Consider the following 22,078-nt stretch of genomic DNA (forward strand, 5'->3'; position numbering starts at 1 on the left):
AAATGATCACAAAAAACTCTTTTCTTCATGAGAATATATATTTGGCTGAAGTGAGTTAGTGAGAATCTTACAAGACAGTGACCTTTGAATTATGTGTAAATTACTATGTTATGCGGAAGAAAAAGGAGCAATTAAATCTATTTTCTCTGTATAATATATTCTTACTATATGTTAAGGCAGTTCCAGGAACATGGTTTTGGTTTGTTAAAGGATATTTTAAGAAAAATTACTGTTTAATTTGTTGCTTTTGCTTGACAGAATGATTCATGTTTAACGTGAACTGCATGTGTTAAATACTCTAAATGAGCTTTGTCTCCAACACTTCTTTCAAAATGCTGCTTAAAAATATCCTGTTGTCCTTTGTCTTTCAGGTACCTTTAGGTCTTTCTGTCAACATATAAAACATATATAAGTACTTACACCTCAGAATTCTTTTTAGTGACGCTTCACACACTGTTTGGGATAGCCTATGATATTCTGTGTTTGGCAATCCTTCATAAAAAATAATTCTATTTCTTCATAAGACTAGTGAATTCCATTTTTTTAATGACAAATTACAAACTTCTCAGTACTTCTGAAGGATTTAATTTATATCCCTACATGGTAAAAACCAGGTATACTTGCTCCAAATAAGAAAATTAATTTTTGTATTTAACATAAATCATTAGTAATGTAAATATAGAAACACACTCTTAAAATGAAGCCAAGAAAAGTATATTTAGAGGCAAATATTGAAGAAGAAGCATAAATAAGACAAGGATGTTTAACACAAAGCAAGGCCATGAAGAAGCTCCACGTGTAAAACTGCACCTTTTTAGGAAGACCACAGATCCCTAGGGATGTGCAGATTCTTGAAGTGGTTTGAAAGGAAGGCTGATGGATCAGTTGGCATATACACAAGCACAGCTGCATGGTAGGGAGTTTCAGAGGAAGTAAGATTATTTTCATAACTTGAAACTTCAAGATATGCATTTAAATGATAGGGAATTTCCAAGAAAAAAACAGCTATATTTCCTCCAAATAATATTATTACATCCTTAATATGTGCTGTGTATGTATTCATATAAAGTCAGAAACATACACAGATGTGCATACTGAGACGTAAAAGGAAATATGATCTTATGCATGAAGAAATATCACAAAAAGTTTTTAGAATACTGAACTTGATGAGAAAAATTGCAAAAAGACAATGTATTTCATATGACAAAAATTCAGTTTGAAATCCTTTGAAAGCAATCAATACCTTTAGCAGAAGTAAAGGAGCATACAGCTTAAAAACCTGCTGGTTTTGACACTTTAAGTTTTAAAAGTGCATGAAATCTAGCTGATTCTTGCTACTAAGTTTCTCTGCCCTAGTCAGAGGAGAGGAAGAAAACTGGCATGCTTAAACATAAATTTGGCTGCATTAGTAGGAAATCTACTGTAGTCATAAATGGAAAGTATTCAAGCTAAAATGTCAGTAGTAGAAGATGACAGGAGTCAGTGTTAGAGGAGTCAGTGTTACAGGTCCAGATTTTAAATATTTACGCAAATATAATGTAACAGCAATGTGGAAAGCAAAGACATCCAAGTTTGCAGATAGCACTTAATTAGCAAGTACTGCAAATAATGAAGGAATGTACAGTCAGAAATCAGAGACTGAACGGAGAAAAAATTTGAGCTGTCAGGTGAGAGTAGCTCTAATAAAGATGGAGTTTTGAAAAGGCAACATGCAGAATATTTTTAATGTTAAAATTTTGTGAAAAACTTAACCTTTATGAATGTTGGTAATAAGTAAATATGTAGCTGTTGCTGTTTATTGTTTTAGCGTACTTGTTTTTCCTAGAGACTTCAGACTTCTAGCTCTAAGGAGTTACAGAGTTGCAGCCATTCCACTGTCCCTTGCAGGGCCTTTGGCCTAGATAGACCAAAACACTTAGGCATTTACAGGAATTTTTCCAAAACAGAGCCCCAAGCCACTGTGCATCTCTTCCCCCAAAAAAGAACCTACCAATGGAGATCCCCATGTTGCCTGACACTCGGTTCCCTTGCACGCTCAGCACAGCCTCTGCCTGGACAGTGAGTCGATAGGGAGCTGGTCTCTAGGTCTCACACAGCAAGCTGAGCTCAGTCAGAACCAAGGGGGCAGAAGAGCATTCCCATTCCCTCTTCAGCATCAAAATCCCCAGCTTAGCTAAATTCAAGTCTCAAGAAAGATAAGTAGAGAAATGGGTTCTTTACTTGTCCAAGGACATTTCTAAAATGATAGAAATCCTGTCTACTCTAATCTTCTTCTCACAGCCCTAGTTCATGTTGGCTGTTGTTGCATTTTAGTCAAATCTTGAAAATCTCTGGGGAGATTGCTTCCTCTTCTCTGGGTACCTGTTCCAGGGCTGTGCTACCTGATTTTAGAAGTTCCCCATTCCATTTGTTCTGAGCCTCTTGGGCTACAGTTTGTGCTAGTTTTCTCTTATTATGCTGACTGTCACTATTGAGAAGAGTTTGACATTTTCCTAATTCCTCTTTGGCAATTGCAGGTTGCATTTAGATCCCTTTCACTGACAGGCTAAGAAGCCCTTGCTTAACCAAACAGATCTTCTGCTGAAATTTCCCACCTTCCTGTGCAACAGGATGGTTTGTTGGATATCGGATAGGGATGTTTGGATTATCCTGGGCTAAGGAAAACAGTGACTCACCAAATTTGAGGATGCAGCTTGTCCTTCAGAATAAGACTGTCAGCTTACACAAACTTAGAATCAGAATCATAGAATCATAGAATATACTGAGTTGGAAGGGATACATCAGGATCATCGAGTCCAACTCCTGGCCCTGCACAGGACACCCTAAGAGTCACACCATGTTCCTGAGCATTGTCCCATCACTTCTTGTACACAAGGAGGCTTGGTGTTGTGACCTCTGCCCTAGGGAGCCTGTTCCAGTGCCCAACCACCCTCTGGATGAAAAACCTTATCCTGGTATCTAAGCTAAACCTCCCTGACTCAGCTTCATATCATTTCCTCAAGTCCAGTCACTGCTCACGACAGTGAAGAGATCAATACCTTTTCTGACTCTTCCCTTTGTGAGGTTGCTGAAGACCACAATGAGGTCTCCCCTCAGTCTCCTCCAGGCTGAAGAAACCAAGTGACCTCAGCTGCTCTTCCTAAGAGTTTCCCTCCGGACTCTTCCCCATCCTTGTTGCCCTCCTCCTACAACTTAAAGGGAGATAGTTGTGAAAATGCATTTCCTTTTCAGGATGAAATTTGTCATTCAGGATTTCAGAAATAATTCAGATTTCTGCAGAGATAATAGGAGTCTTCACTTTAGGCTCACAAGTCGCATGATAGATACAAACACATCTAACCTGAAGAACCTGCTTCCAGTGGAGAGCAGTGCACTTCATTGGCACTCACCACCACTTGCTCCATCACTTTCCAAGCAAGTTAAGATATTGAATGGATATTCAGATGTCAAGCACCTGGGTGAACCAAGTCCAGCAAAGAAATAACACAAACCAAACTTTCATCTGATACTCTTGGTAAGAGAATTGCAAGAGTTGTTGTTAATCCAAACCCTGGAAAATATCACTATTTCTGCAAGCTTAAACATGGTTTTACTGGTTGGTCACCCAAGGTTCAAGACCCGGCCTCCAAGTGTGTTTAATCCATCCTACAGAATGCAGCTGCTTCCTCTGGCCACACTGAGGGAGGCATCTCCTGGGCAGACCCAGGTGTACGGGCAAGAGAAGGAGTTGCTTTCCAGCCCTTGGCAGCACTTCAGGCTTGTGCTCCAGGTGAGATGGGTATGTGCTGGCTCAGAAGGAGATGTGTCTGCTCCCAGGCTGGACCAGGGAAGGCAGGACCCATGGCAAGCAGGGCCTGCCAGCATGCACGGACCCAGTATGGTCTTTTGAATCGGGGACTTGAAGTTTAATGGGTTTTGACCCGTACTTCAGTGGCTTGGATAGTGTTGGTTTACATATGGGTGAAACATCCTTTTTTTTAATCCCCTTTCATTTTTACCAGGATATGGAACTAGTCTGAACACTTGAAAATGCTGCCGGACAAGAAAATTATTCCAAAATATCTCTGACTAAAAGTACTTATTTGGAAAAAGTAATCTTACCATATAAATTAAATCTATTTCTGTATCTTGATCAATCACATGGAAAAATATGAAACACTTCCAATCTCCTGCTTACATTAATAATTAGCTGCAGATACCTGTTTTCCCTTACTTCATAATGCTTGAATGAATGCTTCTAATCTAAAAATGTGTCCTTGAGTCTCACTTACTTATCGAGAAAACAAACAAATTTTTAAAAAATGCTGGTTTACTTTGTGTTTTTCAATGACAGTTTAAATCTGAAATTAATCCTTATGAGTCCCTCCCAACTCAGAACATTCTGTGATTCTGTGAAATGCACAAAATGTTGATGCCTGAGCAATAAATCCAATAAAGAGAAAGTGAGTAAAACTCTAGCTGTCTAAGAATCTTCTTGAAGTTAAATTGGGTGAATAATACTGCCCTTAGTAACTATTTTCCTATTGATGAAATGATTTTATTTTAGTTTGCATGTTTGATTATTGGTTGAAATTATTTAGACTGATGCAAGCTCAAAAAGTGAGCAAGATCCATGCACATGAGTGCAGACTGATAAGTAAAAAAAGAAGAGAATAAAGAGGATGAGAGATTAATAATATAGTCCTATGGATCCATAAGCAGCAGAAATTTCCTTGATAAAAAATGGGGTTTTTGGGGGTCCTTGTCCTGAGGCATCAATAAGCTGGAGCTATTTTTTAACTACTTTCTGGCAGTCACAAGTTGGACAAAGGGCCCATTGGCCTCAGGCTGTCAATTATGTGATGTTTGTAACAAGGCAGAAGACTGCATTATTAAACAAGAGTCTGCTGAACAAAGTACCTGCATCTTTTTACCTGAGGGGCTGTCAGTTTATGATACAGACTATATCCTATTAAATAAAATCACTCCTTAGCCTTTACAAATAAACATATCTTTGCAGCTCTGATTAGGCTGATGATTTGATTATAATTAAACGTTTCCTTTTTACTTTTTTTTCCTAGGAATGGTTAATGAAGGACTGTCCTGGATACAGAAGTAATTCATCAAAAACCCTGCTATGGTATGGACCACTACAATATTGAAATAAATTAAAATGTCAAATATGCCTTAAACAAACCCAAATGAACCAAGAATATGAAAGTTTGTCATTCTTACCCTGTAATTCAACTTCACTTTTCAGATGCCTGTATTAGGTAGACAGTTCAAGAATAAAATTGCTGAAGATGCAATTTCAAGGCAGTATTCTGTAATGTAGCATTGAGGCTTACCAGCAAAATAATTATCTCCTCAACTAGCAAACTAATTAGCTCCTCAACTTTACCTTATTTTTGTCCTCTGTGTAATGGAACTAGTAATCATGAACATCAATTAGCATAAGAAGTATCTTTCTTTCATGAAATTTAAAAATGAAATTATGGTGTTAACTTTAGAGAACAAATAAAAATTTCAAACTAAATCCTGAATTAGTGATAAGGAACAGGTCATCAACAATGTATTATCAATTGCAATAGAAATTTAACCTAGTATTGTGGAACAAGTGACATTTCATGGCCAACAGGGAGGCCACTACATTTTTTACCCCCTGAAAGATTACATCCACAGAATTTCTGCCTTTTGTCAACAATTTATTCATTCTTCCTATCACGTGCACTCTTCATCTCCTTTTTACAGATAATACTTTGACTAAGGCCAATGCCTTTTATAGACCAGGTTTTGGATCCAAGCTATGCACTCATAAGATCTTTTTAGCAGACTGTATTTACATGTAAGATTACATTCTTTTGCAAAAACAAAACAGATTTCCAAGTTTAGGGGACTTTTCTGTAAGTCTCTGTGCACTCAAAAGGGGGAAAAAATATATTCAGAGTTAGTTTCATTTCACATAGGTTTAAAAGTTTTAAAAATAAGGGCCACAGTTTCATCGGCTCATTTGAATCCAGTGGGGACCACCAGACATCCTCAGAGATTTTTTGAAGGACTTATTCTTTGGAGCTGTGCACGTCTCTTGCACGACTGCAGAAAGTGCTAAAAGAATTATCCTAGGCTGAATGGATGTATCCCAGGTAGATGAAGTTAGATGACATTAATCCCATCACGGCAGTCCAATATCCACTGATAACACAAACCCAGATTCCCACTTTATAAACTGTGGAGTATTTGCAGCAGAATAGGATGCATGGAGATCCATTATTGTCCAAAAATCAGCCATGTTAAAAACATGGACCACACTGATTTATTTGTATCTGACCAATATGAAAGTAGCTGGGGAAATTTCCAGCATAAACTTTCATGTTTATGTCTGTTTTCAAGCATACTGTACTTGCATTTTTAAAAAAACCCCTTTGGTTAGCACAAAGGTAAGAGAGTTTTAAGCTATCCCATCATTTTTTGCTACGGGGCCAGCTGGTAAGTCATATCAGGAGTTTGTTTTTAAGCATTGCTAACAGTTAAATGTTTTTGAAGGCTTGTATGCTATGATATTTATATTAAACCATTTGATGCTTATATACTGCTGCAAACATTCTTTTTAAACAAAAATCAGAAGCAAATAGTAGTGAAGGATTTTTAAATTCTGCAAAGGCGTCTCCATATATAGAGTATTTGGATGATATGATCAACTTCTGAGACAGAGCCTGTGTCTGTTACAAAACTTCTCCTCAGATGTTATTTTATCATACCTTAGAAACAAATTCTTCCCTTTATGTTTATATTTGTGCAACTGCGTGAAAGACAGTATGGGTGAACTACTGCTGCTTAACCCAGCAGCTCTTTCTGTCTCTATTGCTTTCTTTGCCAATCTGACAATCTGATGGAGTCAAACATTTAACCTTGCAGGTCACAGATCAGTTAAGACTTGCCCTCATTTGACCCATGTGAACAACAAAAATAAGGCCCCTTTTCCAATTGTCTTTGTCCTGACCAACCCAGCTACAATGTCAATTAACTTGGCAAGGCTTAAAGCCACTTTGAAAATCATTCAGTGTCTGAGGAATGTTAATAGCAGAACAGCTGTTTTCAACAACCTCACACTTTGTGCTTCTTCTATTAAGAATTTTACTAATTCTTCCCTCATTGTTTGCTCTCATATGACATAAGATATAAACTGATCTGCTGACCTCAAAAATGTGTTTTTCTTGCAAAGGGAGTAATTTCTTATAAGAAAAACAGTATTTAGCTAAAACGTCTTAAAATTTTTTGTTCTGTTTTTTGCATAAGGACCTAATTTAGTTTCTTGTGTTTCTACTAACACATGCTTCTAGCAGGGGTTTGGACCAGATGATCTCCAATCAAACCTAAATTCTTCTATAAATGTTGCTGAGTTAAAAGTTGGTTTAGACTCTTTTCTGCTCAGTTCAGCCCAGGCTGTGAAGGAACCAATTTCAGCAGTTGAATGGAACTAGACCTGACTTACTTTTCCATCCAGTTCTAACCTGCTGCCCACAGGAGAAGTTTATAAATTATGTATCTCAGCACATTTAACTTCTTGCATCCAATAGGAGTCCTTTCCATATTAATGAACTGCCTCCACCAGAGCAAAACACTACTCTAGCCTGGATAAAAGCCTTTCAATTTAAATTTTAAAAGAACCCATTTCTTTAGCTTTTGTCTTTGGAAACAATATTAACCTGGAATTTCATCCCAAGATAGCACTTTCTGTCATGAGTGAGATGAAGTCTGATGTATTGCCTCTCAAATGGGTTATGATGTGAACATTATATAAATTAGAAGGAAACCCTACCAGTCTTCCAGTGAGGCATAAAGTTCAGTTTTTCAAATCTAGAAGGTCATGAGAGCCTACCACTAGAAACTACAGATATCATTTACACTGCACACTAAAATACAGCATTAAAAATATAACACCCATTCCAGTAATAAGCTTACCCATATTAGTAAATGTCAAAATTGTATTTGTAATGCAGCACTGTTGAGTATGGGCATTACTACAAGATTTAGTTACAGGACTGCACAGTACTATTTTCACAGGACTCCTGCCTTCAAGTTCCCTTCATGGTCCTTTGGTATTCAACATCCAGTCCAAAAAGTTAGACCTGCACAGGACTCATCTGGGTCACCCAGCTGAGTCACCCCACAGCCCTATTTCCCTATATCCTAGTTCCTGTGATCTCTATTTCCCTCCTTACAGACAGATGCTTCAAGTCAGTCTGGTCCACCACACTCTTTCTCCTAACACACTCCTCCTGCAATCATCTCTGGCCATCTATGTATTGCAAATAGAGAGCTTTGTCCCTTACACAGCTTGAGCAAGGACACCTGGAGCTGACAGCGCTGAGGTTTCAGCACATGCACTCTCTTGGCACCAGTCCATGACTTTATCTCCAAAGAAAAGCCCATCTCACTTCAAGCTGAAATCCCCATCAGTACATATAGCAGCCTTTTAGAGCTGTGTCTTCAGAAGCCTCACAGTCCTCTAATCAGTGTTTGCAGACTGAGATATTTTCTTTCTGGTTCTTTTTTTTCATATTTGCTTTTTTTCTTTAAGTTATTCAAGATGCAGTTCCACATCAACAACAAGGAGCACAGGCTGGATACTTCAGTCACCCCTTCCAAATTTTATGTTCCTGTTTCAAGTCATTAAAATTTCACACAAAAGAGGTAACCAGAACATTTCGATATGGACAGAATGATGTATTTTCTCCTAATTTAGTTCTTGGAAATAGTAATTTTGACTGAAATTTTCCAGAAAGATTCAGCCTGAGGCAGATTACCCAGTATGCAAAATTTCAGGCCAAATAGTTAAAGTTTGGCAAAGTTATGAGCTACAGAAAATGATTTTGTAATGCAATTTCTGGGTAATTTTAGTGGATGGTGCCACCAGTCCAATCTACCACACATACAAAAGGTATTTAAAATTTTATTAATTTTCTGGAAATCACTAACATTTTTTTTTACCCTAGAAACAGCTTGGTACAAATTTTCTGGATTTTCTGATGAATACTCCAAGTGACTGCTGAACACAACTAAATACAGCATTTAAAGTCTGAGTAGGACTCAGCCAAAGAAGTAGGACAAGGATGTCTTACAGGAATGAGCAGGTGAGGGACTGGGCACGTGCAAAGGAAATATTCACAAGCACTTTCATGTCCTTTACACTGTGACAAACAATTCCATAAAAGAAGAAATTCCTTTTGACACAATTCCAAAAGCAGCAGAAGTTTTAATGTCACTGCCAGAGACAACTGGACTAGAGATAGCACTGAACATTATTTGCACTCATACGAAGATGCCTGTGACAACTTTCATGCTACTTCAAGGCATATTCGTATAAATATCATTTCAATATTAACAGCATTAGTTTTGAAATTTCAATTTTTATTCATACATACTTACATATATACATGCACCCACTAAACAGAGCCTTTATGCTCATGTATCATTGTGTGAAAGAGTCAAGAATACAATTTAATAAAATCACTCTTAGCTTTTCAAATACAAGAGTTTATTTGGGCCTAAGGTTTACCTTTCCTTTATGATGTCCTTGAAACGGAATTTTCTTGATAAACTCATTACATTAGCACTTCATTTAGTGTGATCCATAGTCCTTGTACATATTTTCAGCACTTGTCAGCAAACTGACTAGTGCTTCTAGTTTCAGAGACTTTCAGGCATCTTTAAATTGTGCAATATAAAGTCAGTGCAGTGAAGCTAACTTGAATAATTTTTAATTCCTTGAAAATGAAATCTGTGGTTTAAGACCAAAGCCAATGCCTACTGATTATTCCAGTTGTGAACTTTCATCAGAAAGAGCAAGCTGTACTGATGAGAAGATTGCTGTCTCACCCTGCCCAGAAAGTTCTTGTCCTCTCTATTGTGACATCAGGTCTGCTGATGCCACATTCCCCTGCTGAACAGTAACTGAATCAAGAAACTTGCTTTGGTTTGCACAGGTCAAGTGGCCCCAAGACAAAGCAAGCTTCCCCTTACTGAGCATGTGCAATGACACTTTGGCTGAATTTATTCAGCATGTTCACTAGTGGTTCATGAAACTAGCCAGTAACATATAAAAAGTTATTTTATACATCATGTTCTACTGATGCCTTTTCTTGGTCTTGAAATCAAGAGTCAAACATGGTTAGGATGGAAAAAGGGATTTTACCTTGGTATTTATTTTAAGGATCTTTAGGTGCACTATGTCTAGGTTGAATGCACTGAAACGCACACCACAATCCTCCCGAAAAGATCTGGTATAATATTATAGGTCTTACTAATTAGCATATGTATCCAAAATTCCCCAATGAGAGGCTTGAACCCTCCCCCCCGCCCCCTGCCCCAAGGAGCCTTCCCTTGGATGGTTCTATCTCAGTTTACAGAATGTGTTCTGGAGAGGACCTTGGGGTCTGGGGCACCCTAACCCCTACCTATGAAGCTTCTAAAATGTTTCGTCTCCTAGCTTGACAAACAAGTCCAAGAATGTCGGCAAAAGGCACTAAGAATACAGAAGTTGTAAAAAGGTATAACAGGGGTATACCTTTTTACAAAGGTATGTCATCAAGGCATCACTACAGAGAAGCAGTTCAGGTGTTTCAAAATGTTGGTTGTCAAACAGGATGGAATAAGCAGCAGAAGCCACACTCTGGGCATCGTTTAGTACTGTATCCTGTGAACAACTGAACCACTTCTGTTTCCATTCCCACATCTCCTTTTCTCTTGTAGAGCCACTTTAACCCATTCTTTGCTAATGCCTCCCAGAGGGAACTGTTCTCACAGCCTCAAGAGACAGAGTTATGCTTGAAGAATGCCAAGCAGAAGTGTGTCTACATACACTGGCAGCACCTGACCCAGATGCCACTGCCAAGGCTTCAGTCAATGTTGTACCATTTAAAAGAGAAACAGATCTTTAACCTTCCAGTGCTGCTGGAAATCAGCTTGTGTTTGTTAAAAATGGTAGGAGTTTTGTCACTTGCTCCACAGAAATAACATGCCATAAACTTTTGAAGCTGAAGGAAAATGCTGAGATATCCATACAGGATCATGAAGGACCATAAAAATTACAATACGCTTTGAAGTTAAACTGACTCGTTCATGGACAAAACAGAGAAGAGTGGTCACAGGAACCTCACCTGGGAACATTTTGCCATCTACTGTTTCAGATGATAAAAAATGGGGTCCAGACAAGAGACCAGAAGCTGATGTAGATGAAGAAGGATTAGCAGTGCATGATCTTACTTATCCCATATTTAAAAGACATGGTTTGCTGGCATAAATACACAAGCAAGCATGGATGGCACTGGAGGCTGATTGAGAGGTTCCAGGATCTCTCACATCAAACACGTACACGAAAACCTTCCAGCAGAGAGCAGTGTGTGCACTGAAAGAGCGCTGTAACAGCACTGGAGACAGCTACATCTAGGTACAGCTCCCATTCTGGTTTATAGATCAATAGGTTGAGTCCTGCAGAGGGAAAAAAAATTAGTCCCTCAAAAGAACTGCAGGAGTAAACATTTCCTGCTCTTCCCAAGAAGAAGAACCCTTGGAATGACAATTTTTAATCTGTAGATAATTCAATATGTTAATACTCACTTAAATAATTTAAACACCTAGAATATTGAAATTATTGAAAATGGGAATTATGCTATATCTGCATTACATAAAGCAGTGTCATGTTTGAGACACCCAGATTATCACCATCCACCATGCACAGTGCACTGCTATTCTGCCCTCAAAACACAGCAGCTTTCTGGTCATGCTGACTCTGATCCTTGGTCTAACATATTCTGTCTAGACTTGGGAATCTCAGAGTAGTAGCAAACCTACTTTTCAGTACCCTTATCTCTTCCTCACCATTAATTTAGTGATAAATGAATTTTCAAAATTTACATTAAAAAATTAGTTTAACAGATTTCAACAAGGTGCTTTAGAAATTATAAAAAAAAATGAAGACAGTCCAAGGCAAGGTAATACCAGACAGGAAAGGGCTAAATGAGAGAACTTTAAAGGCTTTTCCATGCAAGAAGATTACTGTTGTCTTGAAAGAGTATGTCTTGGCTTGGAATAATTAGAATTGTATCTCCAAAAAAGTAGTAGCTTCATCTGTGACCTGAATGCCTAGTTATTTTGGGAGAATAATATTTTTTTTAAGTTTCCAGTTTATTGTCAATAGCTCCCTGACCTTAATACTGCTCCTGTTAAACACACAACTTGAAAACAAAACTCCCACTGACTGGCATTCTTGTAGGTACTTCTAGTGAAGCAACTCAGTATTGAAATACACTTCTGAGGCTTGTGAGAGTTGCTAGTTATAATCTTCTTTTTTGTGTAGATCTCCAAAGTCAATCTACATCCAGTGATACAGCAGAGCAATCAGAGACTGCCTACTGTAATTACTGGGGGGACCTAGAAATAGAAGCAGAAAAAATGGGCAGTTTCCAAAGACTAGAATCAAACAGATGGATTCCTCTTCTCTAAGAATTGCTATGTAGCAGCACATGCTGTGAGTCATCAGTAGAAGAGAGAAAACTGCCTTCTGCCATGTCTTCTAAAAACATTATTCCTCAATGATATTTGTTTTTAAGTATCTAAAATTAGCATCCATCTTATTTAACGTAGACAGCCCTTTTGGAAACAAGGAAAGGATATTATTAATGGTGTGCTTGCTGCAGAATTTATTTCATTGTCACAACCAGTGAGAGCCTAGTGAAAGGGCTGTTTGTATTGGACCTAACTTTTAATCTCTGCAGAAGTCTGTAAAAGCAAAGTCCTTGAACCACCATGAACTCTTGGCAGTTATATGCTCCTTTGAAACTGCTCATTATGACGAACTTAGCTTCATGATTCAGTCGGTTAATATTTGCATAAGAAATGAAAAATGAATCTATATCTGAACATAGTGAGTGCCTTTCTGAGAAACTGAGAGGGAGAATATGCAGAGAGAAAAAAAAATTGAGGCTGAGTTTTCTGCTTTGAATTGGTGTAATGGAAAATATTATTCCCCAGTCACCTTCTCGACTCCTATTTATTACACAATATCCTCTTGCTTTCCAGTTCAGCTCATGCAGGCTTTCACGTTTCTGCTGAACAATTTCTATGATACTGTAGGCCAAAATATTAGATCTCCCTTTTTTTTATTATCTAGCCAACTTCAGGCCAGACACTCAGCTGGATAAACCACAAATTCTCAGAAGAGTCAGTATCACAGAAATTGCACTTCCTGTCTGCCTACTGATTAGAAAACTGAGACATCTTTAGCCATGTTAATATCTTTTTTTTTTTTTCCTAACAATGAAACACCAGAAATCCATATCCCCAGGTTTTGTTCTTGAGCATTAGAGGTCTCATAAACCCAGAGTTTCTGATGTTTGTTTAACACAATCTTTTCTCAAGCTACATTATTCCTGGATAAAACTGAATCACTTTTTTCAGGGCAGTTGAAGGCACTCAGTAATTCTGAGGACTATTCAGTAGAAGTCACAGGAAGAAGGGCTCCATGATCTGGCTGAACCCTACAGAAGTCTCTGTATCACTTAAACATTTCAGATTATGAGCTGATAGACACGTTCCTTTTCTGAGATTTCAAAAAGACCTAAAAGTTTTGATTGGAAGGCTTAGCCAAACATTTTTATTTCTTAATCCAATTTTTTCATAATAAATTTTAAATCTCTTTAAAGAGAGAAAAGGTGGAGTTTCTTGGGCGCATGGAGATTAAAGAGAAGTTTAACTGACATTTTCCCTGAAGGAAGGTTCCTTGAAGGTTATCATACTTACTTTAAAGTCTGAGATACCAGCACTGGCATTAATCAGAAATTATTCATGACACTAACATAAACAGGACCCTCATTCCCAAAGAGACTCAAAGAGAGCCATAGATTGAATTTGTGACTTCTGTGTATGTGTGTGTGAGAGAGAGAGAATGGGAAGACATATAATATTCAATAAGTTTGTTATTAAAATAAAACTGGTAAGGATCAATGAATATATAGATTTTGGACAGTAGGAATTGTACAGCATAGCAATAAATAATATTACTTGTTTCTCTTCTTTCTGATGTTAACCTGGTGATTTTGAAAAGGCTGAGGTGGTCTAATTTTCCTCAGGTAAGAAAAGGGTCATCCAGCTCCTTCTCCAGCAGTAATGTTTACTGAAAAACTAGCCAGCATACAGGCATGCTTACTATGCTATAGTCAACATTCAGAAACCCTCCCAACAACTTATGAAAGCTGATGTAAAAATTTCTGACCAGAATAGAATTTACATGTCTTGAATTTTATCAAAAGCATCGAATCTAAACATCAGTAATTGCACAGGTGTTCTCCATTCACTCCAGGAAGGGAGACAGCAGGGCACGAATTGAATACTGGCTAATAAGAAGTCAACGAGAAAATCCTACTAAACTTCAGTAGGAGTAGAATTTCTTCCAGAGGTTATGAGGGTTCATTAGGTTAACAGCCTTATTACTATATTTCTTTGGAGAGTAATCTGCACTTTTCTTTCTAGTGTGTATAGAACTCAGAAGCAGTTTTCCTGCTGACTCAGACTGTTGGATGTTGAGTTTGTCTAAGGTAAAATCACTTCTAGTTCCAGGTAATGTAATTTCTCTTTGCAGCTCAGATTGCTGTCAAAGACATACAGCAATCTTTCTTTTATGCAAATATTTTTCATGTTTGAGAATGCCCCACCAAGAAGAATTAAGGGGCTCAGCTAAAAAAATGTTGGATTTTATTCTTTGTTTCTGCATTAGCTGGCACAATGGGATTAAGAAGTAGCATAATACTAGTCAGAAAAGCCAATGAGAAGACCGTAGTGCAGTTGGCAAGGTGTTTTCTGCTTTTGTAGGCAAAGAAATGTAATAACACCCTCCACAATTCGCCGTCTCCATCTCCTCACCTTAATGAAACTCCTTTGGTAGGAGTTTCCTTTTAGGAAAAACACTTCATGATGACTTTATTGCCAGCTACAGTAAACATAGATAATTGGCTCTATAAAGACTGGGCTCTATAAAGGTAAAGATTTCCTCTGCTGCAGGATTCCTGAGAGCCAAGATTTAATTTGAAGGGACAGGCCTGGTCTTGCATTCTGAAGCTTGTTTCTTTGCTGTTCTCAAAAGGAACAGCATCTTCCCTCATCTAACAGACATATTTACGAAAAGGAAACCTCCCAGTTTCAAGATGTACATGACCTGTCAGCCAAAGTGAGATGATAGATGCTGCACTAGAGTAGCAGAGAGAAAGATTTCAGTCTAGCTTGTTTGCTGTCCATCTACTCTGCATTCTGCACCAAATCAGAGCCACAAAGGCTATGCTATCTAAGACTTTTCACTGAAAACATTTTCCATGGAAATAAAGGCTTTACTTCTGCCAATGTTGGGTGGAACAGAAAAAAAGTCTGGAAAACAGACCTGTTACTTTGTCTGTTTTCCCATTCTTTAGAAGACACTTCTAGTAGTTCTAGGACTTATGAGAGAAAGAGCACTTTTAAGTGAGGGGGAAAGAAAAAAGATGCTTGAGAACTGTATTTTTTTCCATAAACAGTAATGCATGCTGAATTACTGCTTAATGAAATCTGGTGTACCACCATTATATAAGCTTTGATTGACAGTTTGGCAGAAAAGAAAAACTTCTTAAAAAATAAAAGAGAGGAAAAAAAAAAGATCTTTTCAGTTTAGAATTGAAACCATGACAATATTCCATTTCAGTGTGACTAGCACAAGTTCTGCAGGACCATACTGTATACAGGTTTTCCTCCTTTTAGTTTTGCCACATTTGAAAAGAACTAGGAATAGATGTTTACTGCACATATATTTTACAGTTGATATTAAACAGTGCTTTAAATTTTGCTGGAAAATTATTCTAAAGCATTCAATTGTCTTTGAAAACTCTAAGTCCATGCAAGCAGACAGGTTTTTTAGGAAACTTCTATATAAATTATCTCTTTAATGACCTCAGTGTGCCTAAAGACTAGCAGGAAGGAGGAAGTACAGTAAATAACTGTTCTGATCAAAGAACTGGTCAATTAATATTAAACAATGTTGACGCTATGATTCTTGTCAGCAAGGATGCCGTTTCAGGCAACAGAAGACACTCCTTTTCACTGTTATTGTAGGGGACAAGTTTGAGGGAAGGATGTGCCTAACACTTTCTGATTCTCTAAAAGGAATAGACTTAATTGAAAGACTCAAAGGGATGCCAGCAGAACCCACCTGTATTCCATCAGCAGCTCATCTCTATTGCTCATGAAAAGTAGAAATTTTACATGCATGTCTGAAATGCATCTACAGAAGGCCATCACTGAACTGCCTAATAGTGCTACGGCATAGTCACTGCTTTTGGAAGCCTTCTTTTTCTTGTTTAACTTTATTCGCTTCAAATTACTGGAAAAGTAATTGACTGGGCAGGCAGGAGGACACAACACGGAGCACTCTGTCACCCTGTCCTTAACATAAACACAGAGTTATATCTTTCTGATTGTACAGGGAATTTGAGGGAGAGCCAGGTCTCTTCATGTCTGATGAATGAAACTTTCCTTAAGGCTGATAAAAATGTTGAACCCACATGAAAGAAGATAAAGCCCTTAACCTAAAAAAACACTTCTGTCTTTCACCATTAGCAGACCTATGAGAATACTGGCCTATGAGCTCATGAAAGAAGAACTCTGGAAACAGGAGGTCAACTCACTCTTTGTTGTTTCCTGCCTCTGAGCTCTTCTGTTGTAGCTAACTATTGCCCCTTGATGATTTCCTGACCTGCCCTAACCTAACTCCCCTGCTCACTCTCCCTGTCATTAGAAGCTGATAGAGAAGGTCTCCTACTGGAGAGGAGACCTCCTCCTTGCTTCTTTGCCTAACTGAATTTTCTTACAAGCTTCCTCGATTTCTCCTACTACTCCCAGGGTTTAGTGAAGCCATGAATCCTTGGCTGAGCAACCACTAACTCAACCCAAATCAGTTAATATATTGACTTGGCAAATTAATGATAAGTGTAATATTCACGATCTCTTTACCTGTTTTTTTTCTTCAAAAGGCTGCCTAGTGGCTGTGACTGGGTAATGGCAGAGATGTTGATTTCTTTATCAGCTATGCAAGTGTCTTAACCTTTATTTTAGTTAAGTAAAACTGTAGGATTATTACATTTTTATGAGTTGTCTTCAAAATGCTCTCAGTCAATGGAAGAAATTTCAGCCATGAAATGGCAATTTGTTGTCTATTGTAAAAACATCATATTACAAAGTCTCATTTCTAGATTAAAAATGTCTTACACAACTCACCACAGGGTTGCTATAAGGGTAGTGTATATTGTGTGTTCTCTAGGTGGGTTTAGTTTATCAAGAAAGTATATGAGCATTATGATTAAATCTTAGTTTGATATCATCTGTATTTTGAAACAGAACTGATTTCTGGCTACTGCTGCAATGTCTTTGGCTTGCTCTATGTTCATTGTCGCAATAAATCATTATATAGCTTTCTCCTTAAAGTCCCTTGACTTAGGTCCTTAATATGAAACACCCATCACCTGTGTCAATTTTCCTTTTTCCAGAACCTCATCCTGGAGAGCAAGGTCATGGTTATATGGACAGGAGGAAAAAAAGAAGTAGGGAGTTTCTGTCTGCAAGATAAAAGATACCTGTCTCTCATTTTCCAAAATTGTCTCATTAATACAAATTTAGTTAAACTAAGTTTGTATTAATGAGACAATTATACTTCATTGTATTTTTGTATTTAACTTTGACATCTGCTACATCTGTGTAGATCCAGTGTATGGTTTGTGTGTCTAATATTTCTACGTGTTTCAGTTTCTCTAATAAGAGGTATTATCACTAACTATAAATCTGGTCTTGCTTAAGGCCTTGGTCTATAATAGCTACACCAATAGTGCCTTTAAATACAATAACCTGTCAGAAATTTGTTGCATTTTCTACACATATCAAACCAAAAATTTCAAAAATATGTTGTTATGGTGAAAAAATAGCTCATGAATTCACACAATCACATGTTGCATCTCCAGTTAAAATGAAAATTGCAAAGTAATCTACCAGCTTCATTCCAGAAGGAGAATTGCATGGGTGAGTCATGCCCAAAAATGCAACACCACAACACTGACAAAAATAGGTGCATAACAATCCCATCACCACACTGAGACATACGTAGTTTTCTGGTAATTCACTGCCAGCCATTAGTACAAAGCTACTGCTTTAAGTGAACCCTGCCTATGAGACACAAATGTATATTAAAAGCAGCTTCTCAGTCATCAGAATAGTTCTCTGTCTGCATTCAGCATCTGAGCTGCTTCATTCCCAGACAAAAATTGTATCTGACTACACTTAGTTTCAATTAGCACTGCAGTGTTAATAGAGATGAGGGTTCCTTTCTTGTTACATTGTTTTTGGTATATGTAAAGTGGTGATTTAGCAGGGCTTCATAGACAATGTCCCACAGCTCCCTTTTAGAGACATAGATTGGATGAGTAAACTATCACCAGACATCATGGATGGCAACCTAAACAGGAGCCAGCAGCAGATCAACACCATCCTGGACTTATCAGCAAGAACATGCAACATTCAGGAGAAGTGATTATTCCTCTCTATTTGACACGTGCAAAATTGTGTTTGGAGCGCTGTGTTCAGTTGTGATCTTCCTTGTACACGTTAGACTAAGTCCAGTGGAAGACCACCAAGATTATCAGGAGATTTGGGAAATATGGAAAGAATCAGAGACAACTTTTACTCAGCCTGGAGATCTTAGGGGAAATCTAATTGTATTCCAATTGCAGGGGAATGGAATGGTTATAGAGAAGATGGACCAAAATTTTTCTCAGAGGTGTATACAGTGGAAAAATGAGATGTAATGAACACAAATTGCAGCACAGGAAATTCTCTATACAATCAAGGAAAAAAAGTCTTCTCAGTGAAGGTGATAAACCCCTGAAGCAGGTTGCTCAGATAGGTTGTAAGATCTCCACCCTTGGATGCCTTCAAAGTTCAACTGACTATGACACCGGACAATCTGCCCTAACAAGTTCTGAGTTGCTTTGAGAAGCAATCTCAGAGAGCAATTCCAATATAAATTACTAAATTACTCAACAAGATATATTCTCTTCAGCATCTTCTATTGACTACTATAAACTACTTGTACTTAAGCTGCTGACTCCTGTGGCTTCCATTTGGAGGAAGTGATACAGATCTTACAGACCAATGCAGACATCTATGTTTTATAATATTGGGCCTCTTGAAAAATAGACCTCTAAATTTTATAATATTCAAGGTTTCTGAGAAACTACATAAAATGTAAAATAACCTCTGGTATCCTAAACGAAAGTAATTAAAATAATTCTACTGTATTGTAGCCTAAGTACATGGATTCACAACACAAGGGTTGTAAAATCACAACCTGTACTATAATTTAATTATCAGCACCAATGCTGAGACTAATTTGTATGTTTCTGGCCATATACCCAATGGTAACCAGAACAGGGAGATTTAAAGCAGCCACAGTGGTGGAAACAGGAAGAAAGAGAACACCTTTTAGTTTAAAAACACAACTTGAGGGTGTTTTCTGTTAATTAAGAAATTGTTGTGGTTTTATCTGTGGTTTATCTTCTATTTTCTTGGTTACAAAATTTACTTGCTACAAAGTCTTGGCAACTAAAATCAAGCCTGCAGTTATCTTTAAAATTTTAAATATAACACATGAAGCCAGATTCTGGAAGTTTTAGTTATCCTGAACAGAGTCTAGATAGAGCAATTAGAATCAAAGGTGTGCCTTGACGAGGAAGGTACAGCTCAGTTTGAGCCAGAGGGGCAAAATGAGGCTCAGAAAGACCTACAAAGTGAAAGAAGTAAAATCTAGGCTAATCAGCTTTATACTATATAGCAGCTCATATATTGGGGAACATAAGCAGTTTGTTTGTGTTTTGATTCAAGACTGCTACCTTTCACCAAAATAGCAATGTTTTAAAAGTCAGTTTCCCTTCCCACCCTTTTCTGCCTCTTTTGATTACAGGGAGCACCTAAAGAAAAACATTACCTATCAAGATGTTACAAAATCAAAAAGAAAATAGTCTTGGGGTTTTTTATTATTATTTTGTGCTTTTTTTGTCACTAAATTGACAAAATATATGTATTTAGATTTAACAAACAAACCAGAATACTCTAGCAAGTTAATTTTAAAAATAAGGGGTTTTTTTTTGCCAGCACATATTAAACACTAAACTGAGTAGACTTCTGGCTGAGTGCCATTCAGACATGTAAAGGCAATGAGACTGAAATAAATAACCTTAATAATTTTATCAGGCATTTTGTGTTGCAGCATGTTTGAAAATACTGAAGGAAAGTAGATTAATGGCTCTTTTTATCTAGCTGCTTTTAAAATAATTGCCACATCAACAAAGTTAAATGAAGGTTCTGTCTTAGAAATTTGAGTTAATCCAACCAGTTATCCATTGCTCTTCTTAACAAGATCAACAGTGAGTCACAGCTATTTTTCCTCCTCAGAATTAGAAGTGGGATCCATGTACAGCACTTGTACAGAACTGGAGATCTCAGGGTCAGTTTTAAAATCTTGGTTAGATTTCTCTGTAGTGCTCAAACCAATAAGGATGTGTCACTTGAATCCATACTAAGCAAACTTTAAAAGAATATTGGACTGATTCTGGCAATCAAATGTGAAGGTGACTATGAATCAAATGTTCATCTACTCATACAGCTGGTCCATCACATATTAATACCACAAGACCAGAGATTTTGTCACAAGAATATTGAACACCAACTGATGTTTAAACTCCTGCATCTGCATTGCTTTGTAAACTGTGCCAAGGGGTGGACCAAAGACTGCAATAAATGTCTGTGTATGATGCTTACCTTGCTCAAGGTAGAGCATGCTTATATTCCAGAGACAATGTAGGAAAGCCACAAACTAAAATATAGCCCTGCCGAAACAGGGCTGTAAGAGTTACATCAGCTTTTGCAATGATAAGCAGAAGTGCTAAGGATGATTATGTCCCACAGAATACTTGAAGTCCATCCTAAACTCGGGCATTACCTAAATTTTAGACCATCTGAGTGAGTTGAAGCTAAATGCAGACTGTTGTCCCAGATACCAGGCTATAGGAATATCACGCATCCTAAAATTCATACTGCAGCTATGGTGTAGACACAACTTCTGAAGTTTGAATATGGCCCAAAAAAGAGAAAACCATTTATTTGTCCAAAATGTATTAAAACACCACAGAAAAAAATAAAGACAACTTGGCCCTTCATTTTTCATGCTTTCTTCTCTCTTCATTCTTGTGCACATGGGTTTTTTTAATGCTTTCCCTTCAGTTGACAATATAATTTTGTTTAAGCTCATACAGCTATTTATTCTGCATAGTAAATCAGAAGTAACTTAATGCACTCATTCTACTCTCATTTAGTTTGGCTTGACATTAATGACTCAGTAAGTACAGAGCAGTGAAAGCAAAGTAAAGATGATGCCTAGACATTTGCTATTGCTTTAAATTGCACAATGGATTTGGATTTGCACCCAAACAAAACAAACTTCCATTTTCTTTAGGTAGCTTGCTACATCCACTTTCACTGATGCAAATGACTCTATTAGATGACAACATCATGGACTCACTCAGGCTGGGAATGACAAGAGAGAGTTCTCTTGGGCAGTCTCCTGCTCGAAGCAGGTCAACATTGGATTCAAATCAGGTTGTTCACCTTCTCAGTCTCTCTAGTTTACCATTTCCAATAAAAGTTATCCCAATGGAGACAATATTTCCTTATATCTAATAGGAATTTCCTTATTTCAATTTGTCACCATTGTTTCTTGTTCTCCCCCTGTGCAGCTCGACCTTGCTCTGTCTTCACAGTAGCTTCCTTGTAGGTTAGAAGGCAGATGTGCAGCCTGAACCAGCCCAGATCCATCAGCCTTTGTGGCTCTCTGCTGAACTTGCTGCCATTTACCAGCGTCTTTCTTGCATTGGAGGCCTGTAATGGGATGCACTGTTCCAGATGTGAGCTAATGAGTGTTGACTAAAGGAGTATAATCCATTCCTGTGGCTCGCTCCTATTTGTAAAGGCCAGTACA

Source organism: Corvus cornix, chromosome 5 (genome assembly GCF_000738735.6).
Source record: "Corvus cornix cornix isolate S_Up_H32 chromosome 5, ASM73873v5, whole genome shotgun sequence".
NCBI classification, from domain to species: Eukaryota; Metazoa; Chordata; class Aves; order Passeriformes; family Corvidae; genus Corvus; species Corvus cornix.